The sequence below is a fragment of the Chionomys nivalis genome, chromosome 25 (genome assembly GCF_950005125.1).
Source record: "Chionomys nivalis chromosome 25, mChiNiv1.1, whole genome shotgun sequence".
Taxonomy (NCBI): domain Eukaryota; kingdom Metazoa; phylum Chordata; class Mammalia; order Rodentia; family Cricetidae; genus Chionomys; species Chionomys nivalis.
In genome coordinates this window covers 2,527,754-2,538,650 of record NC_080110.1, presented here as the reverse complement: position 1 = coordinate 2,538,650, position 10,897 = coordinate 2,527,754, and positions in this window count along the sequence as shown.

Sequence of the window (10,897 nt, the reverse complement as noted above, 5' to 3'; positions counted from 1 at the left end):
GATGTGACCAGCCTCCTATAACTCCTGCATTGTGAATTCCCCACAATGCTATGCTCTAGCTAAAATAAACCCCTTTTCTCCTAAGCAGCTTCTTGTCAGTTTTTAAAAAATTAATATACATATCAATCACAATAACAGAAAGAAAACTAGAGCAGACATCGATGGCATCAACCTTGGTTTCCTAGTTTCTGTGACAGAGATCATGCCTGACTCTCAGGACACTTGTGAAGACCAAATGATGCTAAAAGTGTTAGGAATATTTCCTAACGCGAGCTCCCTGCTGACGCAAAAATTCCCAATCAAGCCAAATCAAAGCAAGCCAAATTAAGAAATGTCCAGGTTTAATGAGAGTTCTGCGCTCACCTGGAAGCCACAGAAACGGACCCCGGGAGGAAGAAAGGGAGACCACGTGTTCCTCTTTTGGGAGATCACTTAAATACCCTGGGGAGTGGCTATGACCCCATCCCCAGGGAGGGGTCAGGACCTGGCCTGCTGGGATTTGGAGTCCAGACCAGGCCTGGAGGCTGGGATAGATGTGAGGGGCTGGGGCCTACGAACTTGACAAAAGCATTATGTGTGTTCCAAGTGCCTGGCCCATCACAAGTACCTAATAAAAAGGAGGTATTCATAATAGAAGTGGGCAGGTACTATTCATGTATTACAGCATGGCAAAGAACTCAGAGAAGGTAAGACATTTTCCTGACGTCAAACAGACAGTTCCTAAGTGGCCAAGTCAACTCCTGATCCCCCATCCCTCCCCGAAGCCACTGTTTGTCTCCTACACAAAGCATTGAAAAGCACACCATAAACATACAATGCTCGTGGTCCAGACTTGCTAGCTCAGACCCAAGTCAAACCGACTCCTAGGCAGTGCTTGTTCAGACTCTCAAATATATGCGCTTTTTCTCAGTCCCCTGGGTCTTCTGATTGGCTCTCAGCCCCTCCATCAGCTGCCTAGGTGTCTGTGCATATTCCAAGGGGTGCCAGAAAGTCTCCAGACAAAATAAACTACGCTGTAAAAAGACTACAGACACCTTGTTCCTGTAATAAGTATTTTCTTTTAAAAATAAACATTTTGTAACGTTCTTTTCACTGTCCTGCTAACATACACACACACACACACACAAACAATAAAGCCCCACTCTTTAAAAGTTGTAGTGAAATATATAGAGTTTTCCCACAATTTTAATCAGTTTGAAATGTACACGGTTTTTTGTGTTTAGTTTTGTTTAATTTTTTGTAGTGTGTGTGTTTGTGTATGCGTTTATGTGTGTATATGTTTTTATGTGTATGTTTGTGTGTGTATTGTTTATTTGTGTATGTATGTGTGTGTATGCATGTGTGTGTGTTGTCCACATGTGTGTGTGTGTGTGTAGGCCTCAGGTTGATGTCAGATGCCTTCCTCAGTTTGTTTCCACTTTATTTCTTTATTATTTTTTTATGTAGTATATATTTTCCAAGTTTATACTGATACATTCTTGTATCACAAAGGCTGAGAAGAAGCTCTTTCTTTCCGTACGGAGTCATCCGAACACAGACAGAGCTGTACATTTGAAAAGCAGCCCTTGTGTGCAGGTGAATGCTCAGGTGAACCTACTTTTCTTTTTAAAAACCTCCAAAGAAAAGGGCAGCTTAAAATCGGACTAAGGTGAATAAAAACGTTGCTCACTAAATTCCTTGCCTCTGGCACCCTTCTCTCTTTTCTCGTGTTTGGTGTGGGCTCCTCTCGGTGGCATTTCCTCCAGTCCTGCACCCTGCCACCCTGCCCCATCACCAAATCTTCTTTTTATTTCTTTTCAGCCTGTGACCTCTGACCTCCATTTCTTTAGGGATTCTTGCTCCTCCTAAAATCCTGCTCCTAAAAGGCATGGTTTTGCCAATTGTGTAAGGTTCTGGACATTGTTTGGAGCCATTTGATTGGATTCTCTAAGTCAGGCTTCGGGACACCAAGGGGTCAGCAGGGATTGCTGTTTTCCAAACAAAAACAAAATAAAACAAATGAACAAACAAAAAACCAGTATCGTAAGAAGCCCCTCTGCCTTTGAGAAAAACTCTTTGCTCAGGCTCCAACCACCTCTATGATCAGTAAAAAGAGGAAGTTAGAATCCACCAAGAACTTTTGGAAATTGGGGGCAAAATCTCTTGTGACTTGTGGTTAGTTTTCTTGTCTTTATTTGATTTTTTATCAGCCCCATGAGGCCAAGTTTCAGGGAAAAACAAATCGTATCCTCAGAATATTTAACATCAGCAATGTCTTGAGTTCAGTGGTGCTCAGGGTGGCTGTCAGGCACCGACTATACCTGCGCTTAGCCTCATCTCAGGCCTGTGAGCCAGTCAGGTGCTCTGAGCACCACTTTGCCAAACATTGGCCTGGCCACACTGGAATCAGCCAGGGGTCTCCCTATTGTTTACTTGGTGTTCTGCCCCTCTTAGTTGTGGATAAGGGAATGGAATTTCACCGAGTCCCTGGACACCATTCAAGACAGCGTCATTCGGTTCTTTATTAGTGGTTTATGCATCCTGTGTGCAAGTCCTAGTTCAGAGCTCGCTCCGAGGATCCCGAAACCTGAGGAGAAGAGGGGCGTGATTGCACTAGAGTGTGCAGGGAGGGGTGAGGGGCGCTGCACAAGGGCTTGGCATGAGAGACCACCTTTCCCAGGGTCCCGTATTGGAGCATCAACATCTCAGAGCCAAAGCGTGATTCCTTCCCAGCTAGTCATCATCGGTGCCACTCAGCTGGGTGAGCCTCATTTTAGCAGCCAGCGGTCAGGGGTTTGGACTCAGTTTGCTAAGTGCTTTGCACCATGAAGACCCTTTGGCTGCTGCGGCTATCCTGCCTCCTGCCGACTGCTCTTCTTCGCCTGGGATGAGCTCTGCTTCCCCTCTGTCTAAGGAATCTGTTTGCCACCTCCACCTCACCTCACCTCACCTCACCTCACCTCACCTCACCTCACCTCACCTCACCTCACCTCACCTCAGTCTTTTCCCGTCCTGGATCCTCTCCTGGTTCTGCTATGTTGCCTTTGTCTTTGGAACATAGGCCCCTCGACTCCATTCCCTCTCGTGGTGGTCGTGAGAGCAGCAACTGCTGACCTCTGCATGGCTGCCATCCTCATGAAGCTCCTCCATGGGCAATCTTTCCGTGTTCTTCCCAGAGGATCTGGTGATAGTGATCAGTCATGTGAACACGCTCTGCTCCTAGGAGTCCCCTGGTCAAAGCAGCATCCATCGTGACGTGAGCATCAAGCGGTATGTGGTAGGAACACAGGCTCTGCTGACCTAGAGGGACGCAAACCCGGCATCTATGTTGTGTCGCTACAGCAGACAACCGCAGGCCGGGCCGTCTATAAAGAGCATCGATTGGGCTCACGGCTCCGGAGGCTGGGAAACCCAAGAGCTTGGTGCTGATGTCCCTGGGTCCATGTGCTGCAGAATCCCAAGGCAGAGGGCTTCACAGGAGATGGGGACGGGAGGTGGGGCAACGAATCTTTTCATCAGAACTCATTCCTGTGACGATTGATCCACCTGTGTGCTAAGAGAGTCACTCTGTTCATGGGGGCCAGATCCCGAGGTCCTAGTTACCTCCTAAAGGTTCCCTCTTAACAGTGGCAACTACATGTCAGGGTAAGGTGTGTGTGTGTGTGTGTGTGTGTGTGTGTTTGCATGCACGTGCGCATGTGTAAGCCAGAGGACACCCTGAATGCTGTTCTTTAGAACACTATTTTTGAGACAGTGTCTCACTGGCCAGCGAGCCCTCAGGTTGACCTTTGTCTGCCCCTCACACTGGGGCTGTAGTCTTACCTGGCGGCGCTCTGCAGACTGAGCCATCTTCCCCTTCTCCCCAGTGTAAGCTTCCCAGGGGCTTCAGACCTCCGCGCCTGAGCTTGAGCGGGCAAGGAATCGATTCCCGAGTCATGTAGTTGCCAGCGCTCTGCCCATCCTTGCATTAGAAATCCGACTCCCACCGTCAACATTGCGCCTTCTGTTGCTGTCTGTCCTCCCTAGAGTTGTTGATGCTTTCTTTCTTTTTTTTCTTCTTCCTTCTTCCTCCTTCTCCTTCTTTTTGGTTTTTTTTGAGTCAGGGTTTCTCTGTAGCTTTGGAGCCTGTCCTGGAACTTGCTCTGTAAACCAGGCTGGCCTTGAACTCACAGAGATCTGCCTGCCTCTGCCTCCCAAGTGCTCAGATTTAAGGCCTGCTCCACCACCGCTAGGCTGTTGCTGATGCTTTTGGCTGAACTCTCCATGCAAACAGCACAAGCACCTGGATGGATCCCCACACTGCCTGTGAGAGCTGCAGGGGAGAGAGGAGCCTGTGGGATGCGCTCCAATCACACTGTGGATCTGACATCTGCTGAGTGAGGGCAGGAAGCGAGGGAGCTGCCAGGTGGTCACGAGAGAGCCCCACCAGGCTCCCGGAGCCCCCTTTGGACACAGACGGCCCGTGCTCCGTTGTTGCAGAGAAGCCTGGGGAAGGAAGGCATGGCGTGGGTGCACAGCTGCAGAGGCTCCGAGGGGTGGCAGCTATCTGTCAGTCACAGCCTCCCACAGAGGCTCTCCCAGGGAGATGTGAGCATCCACAGGAACACCGTGGGATAATGGCAGTGCTGGGGCCACAAGAGAGTCAACCGGCTTCCTTTTCCCAATTAATTTGCTTTGCTGGCAGATTAAATGAGAGAATGCACGGAAGATGCTTGTCACAGCACAACTGCTCAGGAATTGCTGCTGTCCTTCAACTGGGAAGCAGCAGAAGGGTGTTGCAGGGTGGGTTCTGGAGGGAGGTGGCCTGGGTTCACGGTCCCTTTCTGTCACTTGTTAGCAGTGGGATCTTGGACAAGTGACCCGACCTTGCTGGGGCTCAGATTTATCCTCCGGAAAAAGAAGATAATAACAGTCCTTAACTTTGTGGGTTGTTGTGGGAATGGGATGAGATAATTTAAGGAAAGGAGTTCGGCATAACATAATGGTTATTACCATGCTAAGTGCCATCCGGCCTCTTTCAGAGGGCTGTGTGTCGCCATGGCCTGCAGGGGACAGCATCCTCACAGTAATTCAACTGATCCCAGCGTTCAAAAGCGTGGAGGAGTGGCCAGATGGCGGTGATGCAGACAGCAGGGAGGACAGACAGCTTTGGCATAAAGAACCTTTATGGGAGTGGGTACGATAAAGCAGGATCAAGAAAAAGACGAGAAATTTTCAGTAAAAAAGTGCATGTGCGCTTGAGGCTGAGCCCGAGAAAATGAAGGCTCCCCGTTGGAAGCAGGGCTCCTGCTCCGCTCTTCTGGGACACATTGGAGAAGAACCCCAGGAAAACACAAGACAGGCTGCCTCTGAAGATCCAGAGAGAAACTGAGAGGTCATGCAGGACTTGTTGGGGCCGCCTGATGCCAGCACAGTCCCTAAACTAGGTAGGGGACTTTAAACCATGGAGGTCATTTTGTAGAGGGATGCAGGCATCTTTTTGAGTAGTTGGAACAAGGGACCAGTCAGAAACAAGTGCTCATGACGCCTTATGTCATGCCAAATACACTGACGTCCCTTCTGATTTGTCCTGCAGTCCTAGAGGACACTTTTCTACCTTCTCTGGCATTATGAGTCAAAGGAGGTATTTTCCTATGCCTTTGAAGTATCCATTGCTGCTTTTTGCTCTTAAGAACAACCGGGATGTCTACTCCCTGGCTATTTAGGCATCTCTTAGAACTGTCCGTCATCAAACAAAAATCTCTACACTTTGCAGGACTTTATTTTGTTTTACGTTGTTTGCAGCCTGACTGTTGAAATCCCCACCTTATTGGGCTTCCCTTTTCACTTCACCCGGATTCAGAGAATTTCTCACACCACGCAGGAAGACAGACCTCCATGACGGTTGACTGGCCATGCCCTATGCAGATGCTAGTGGGGAAGAATTGCAGCACAAACATCACCTGCGCCCTCTCTGACTCTTGCCTGCTCACTCCTTCTTCCTGTTGGGTCTTAAATATTTCACATTTGCTATACTGTTGTCAGTTCGTCTTCTGCTGACAGCTCACTGAGGTGCAAAGAAGAAACCACTTAATTGCTTAATATGTGAATTTGGACTCTTTTCCAGCCTCCGTCCCCTCTTCCTCCCTCCCCCCTCCTTCATCTTCCTCTAGAGAACCCAGGGCTCATTAGGCAAGAGGCTCACCACCGAGCTACAAATCTAGCCCGAATTTTAATTGTTTTGGACAGTGTCTCTCCATATGGCCTAGGTGGATTTTGGATTCGTGATATTTGTGTCTCAGCCTCTCAGGCAGCCGGATTCATTACAGACACACAACCCTGGCCTGTTCTTTTGAAGCCCTTTACTTCCACGGGGGAATGAGGACCATTTCTCCGTCAGGCGGTTATAAAAGCTAGAGAGTTCCTCTTGACCAGAACTGTTGGCTCACGTGAGCGGAAAGGCTCCCACTGTAGGCCTGTGGTTAGATGGAGGATTCCAAGGTTCCGCTTGGATCTGATTCTTTCCACTTTTAAATTTTATTTTCTACACAATTCATATATATTTTTTTACACTCGTTTATTTGTTTAGTGTGTGTGAGCAAGCGGGCACCGTGGCACTTACGTAGTGGTCAGTTGACAACGTATGAAGTCGGTTTTCTCCTTTGCCATGTGGGTTCAGGGATGGGGTCAGGTTGACAGGTGTGGCAATACACCCCTTGCCTAGTCAGGCCACCTCATTGTAGAAGGAGCTGCGGCAGGCCTGCTATTTGTCCTGCCCGGCTCCCACACGGCTAGCTTTACACCCGAAATAATTACACGGAAACTGTATTCATTTAAACACTGCCTTGCCCATTCGTTTCAGCCTCTTATTGGCTAACTCTCACATCTTGATTAACCCATTTCTATTAATGTGTGTAAGGGGTGGTGACTTACCAGGAAGATTCCAGCCTGCGTCCATCTTGGGTCGGAGCTTCATCTGACCCACTTCCCTTCTTCCCAGCATTCTGTTCTGTCTACTCCATCTACCTAAGGGCTGGCCTATCAAATGGGCCAAGGCAGTTTCTTCATTAACCAATGAAATCAACACAAACAGATTGACAGATGATAATACTACATCACCCCATGGCTCCTTTTCAGCTTCGTTCTGACCTTTCAATTCACCACCGTCATATTTAAAGGGTAGTAAGAAGGCTGCTGGGACCCTGTGATTAGAGAATCAAGTTTGCTTGTCTATGCCTCAGTTTACCAGCAAAGACTCTCCCAGGGACCCTCTGAGCTGATGAGGTCTTGCAGCTTCTCCTGAGTCAGCCAGCAGGACTAGGGGGTTCGGGGGTGTTCATTGGCTTGGCTATGTTGGCTCCTATTTAGCTCCTATGATCGACCCATCCTGGGATTTCTATGATGGGGTTTCGATAATCCCAAACTGTCACACGTTGCTAGAAAAAGAAAGTGCAGTTGCAGAAGGCAAAGAGTGAGTGTGGCTTTCTTAGATTTTTCTCATAGGTTTGCGGTACAGATAATGAGGGGGGCTAGAGATGATACAGCCAGCTAGCCAAAACACAGGGAGCTGGGCGGTTAGCAGACGCTCTTTACCGGTGGCCCTCGTCAGGCGGCACTTTGGTATTGTTGTCTCTTTCCTGTCTAATCTTAGTAATTTGGCTCATATTGCTGTAATTCTCGGTTCAGATTTACATCTCTGGCCCCGCCTCTCACCATGGGTTTACTCCAGCTGGCTTTGGACCACACTCTCTCAATCATCTGTGTGCAACCCATATGGTGCATCGTGTCGATTCTTCGGTCAGACTCCAGCTCCAATTTCCTTGCCCCATTCTCATTTGCTGCCAGAGCTTTTCAGTGACCTCTCTGCTACCTTCAGCCAGAGCTTTGCTGGGACTCCTGAGGAGGACGGCGTTCTACAATCCCACGGCACGGTGTCATAGCTCAGCTATGTCTCACAAGCTACACAGCCTCGAGTAGCTAATTACGGTCCCCCATGTCATAGCCCCTTATCTGCAAAATACAGTTTGGCCTTTTGAAAATCACTTTTCCTTTATTTTTATGTGTATGCCTGTTTAGCCTATGCGTGTCTACTGCATGCATGCCCATGGAGGCCAGAGAGGACGTGAGATCCCTTGGAACTGGAGTTACAGTTGAATATAGGCTGCCCTGGGTGCTGGGCATCAAACCTGGGTTCTCAGTACTCATCATCAGATGCTTCTTCCAGCATGATGGGAGCAGATACAGAGGCTTACAGCCAAGCACTAGGCAGAGAGAAAGCCCAAATTGGAGATCTCTTTTGGGCCCCTCACCTTGGAGCTCAGGGAACCTAGCAGAAGAGGGAGAATTGTAGGAGCCAGAGGAATGGAAGACACCAGGAGAACACAGCCCACAGAATTGACTAAGCAGGGCTCATAGGGACCCCCAGAAACTGAACAGCAACCACGGAGCCTGCATGGGTCTGTGCTAGGTCCTCCGCATGTGTCTTCCAGTTGTTAGCTTAATGTTCTTGTGGGCCACCTATGAGTGGGAGTGGGGTGTCTCTGACTCTTTTGCCTGCTCTTGGGACTCTTTTCCTCCTGCCTGTTTGCCTTGCCCAACCCTGATATGAAGTTTGTGTCTAGTCTTACGGTAACTTGTTATTGGTGTTCAGTTTACATACCTGGGAGGCCTGATCTTTTCTGAAGGGAAACAGAGGGGAAGGGGGGAGGGGAGGAGTGGAGGGTGGGGAACCTGCAGTCTGGATGCGTTATATGAGAGAAGAATTAGAAAAAAAAAAGCCTTCAGTGCTCTGAACCCCTGAGCAACCTCTCCACCCTTCCAGTTTATTTATTTCGGGACGAGACTTCTTTTCCATGGAAACCTCTCCTCTCTTGATGAAAGGATCCAGCCTTTTGAACCGTGTGTGGGCCTGAGGTTTTTAAGTGTCACTTGTTGGATGGTCTCTTCTGCGCTCCTCTCCTGTCCCGTTCCACTGAGGTTTTAGCATGTGTCTCTCAGATGGCAGTGATTTAGGGAGTGTTGGCCCACTCCGGAGGAACGCTGCTCTCACACCTGTATGCTATCGTGTTGCCTTGACACCCACCTCTGTAGCACGTCTAATCCCCTCCGGCTCGGGTGTGTAACTATATACACCCCCTTTCAGCTCTGCCTGCTACAGTCCCCCTGCTAGGTCTTTGTCTGTTTCCTCCTCACCTCCCAGTGACCTCCAGAGGAGTTGTTACCTGGGAGGTAGAGTTCTCAGCGTTCAGGCAGTTGCATTAAGGGCAATCATATGAGCCAGGAGCCAGCAGGTATGTGTTGAGTGACCTGCGGGGCTGGTCCTCACTGTGAGTGGTTAAGCAAGCCCACATGATGTAATGGTTAGGAGGAGAGAGAGGGAATATACATAGTTGGGCATGCCGCATCCATAACACCCGTGAGCCGTAGACAAGTGTTGTGATTAAAATGAACACTAATGGCAATTTCTATTCCTTAATTGTGTTAACCAAGTGTCAAGTAGAATGTATAGCCTTGGGCTTCCACCTTCACGATGACACAGATGGAGAACAATTCGAGCACCTAGAAAATCCTGTTCAACAGAGCTGCTCTGAAGGGAGAAATGGGGTGGGAATACTGAGACCTCTACTGGGCTGCCGGGGAGAGAGCGGAGCCTTGTGTCCTTGGATACTGCTAAGGGGTCTGGGGAGCGGCTCAGTGCATGAAGGTGGGGTAGGAACTGTGCACAACAGGACACAATATCTAAAGACCATACAAAAATGAGCAAAGCATCCTTCGTGGTAAGTGGGGAGGTAAGTTCATCCTTCTGGGAAACCACAATCTCGAGAGAGGAGAGGCAGATGGGACCCCCACTCCCAGAAAGCACACCTTGCATGAGGGTTTGGTAGATGGTTTCATCTGATTCAACCACAAGGTTAGAGCTATCCTGTCCAAATCTGTCTGCCCCTTTCAGCCCTCTCTGAGAGCCAAAAGAGCTGTCCCATGCTCCAGTCTGAGCTCTGTTAGCATGCAGCCCCCATCCTTCCATGAGCTCGGCCTCTCAGGTCCCAATGCTATGCTCAGACCCCTCGTGCCTGGCTTATGGAAATAGAAAGCAGTGAAGGGCCTTCAGCTGGACATCCTTTCCTGAGACTCAGTTTCCCCATTTGTAACATGCAGGTGATATTACCTCCCTTTATTTAACATATAATTGACAGGATATAGACGATTGTCCCACACCAGACAGAAACTGGGGTTCAACCTGAAGGTTAGAGAAGCAAAGCAGTCAGCTACTGGCTCTTACCTCTATCTCAGATCTCAGAATGAGATCATGTGAGAACTGACTCCTCCCATTTTATATTCCTCTTCAGTGCTGGGATTAAAGGCGCACACCACTACTGCCTGGTTTCTATGGCAAGCTAGCGTGGCTACTGTGATAAAAGGCATGCACCACCACTGCCTGGTCTATGAGGCTGGCCAATGTGGCTATTTTACTGTCTGGACTACAGGCAAGCTTTGTTTATTAAAATACAAATGAAGTATCACTACAGATTTATTTTTAGATTTTGTTTGCGTGCACTCATGTATATAGGCCACCTGTGTGGGGTGTCCTTGGAGAACAGAAATGGATACTGGAGCTATGTTAACACGTGGTCGTGAGCACTGGGATGTGGGCACTGGGAACAGAACCTGGGTCATCAGCATGATTAGCATGTGGTCTGACCCTCTGAGCGGTCTCTCCAGCCTTTAATTCCAGCACTTGGGAGGTAGAGGCAGGTGGATCTATGAGTTCAAGGCCAGGCTGTTCTATAGAGCAAGTTCCAAAGTTACACAGAGAAACCCTGTCTCAAAACCCCCAAAACAAAACAAAGTGAAACAAGAAAAAAAAAAAAACCTGAAAAGTTCTGGGTAAGTCAGGAGAAAGCATGTGCATGTGTGCACACATAGAGTGGTACCCGAGGAG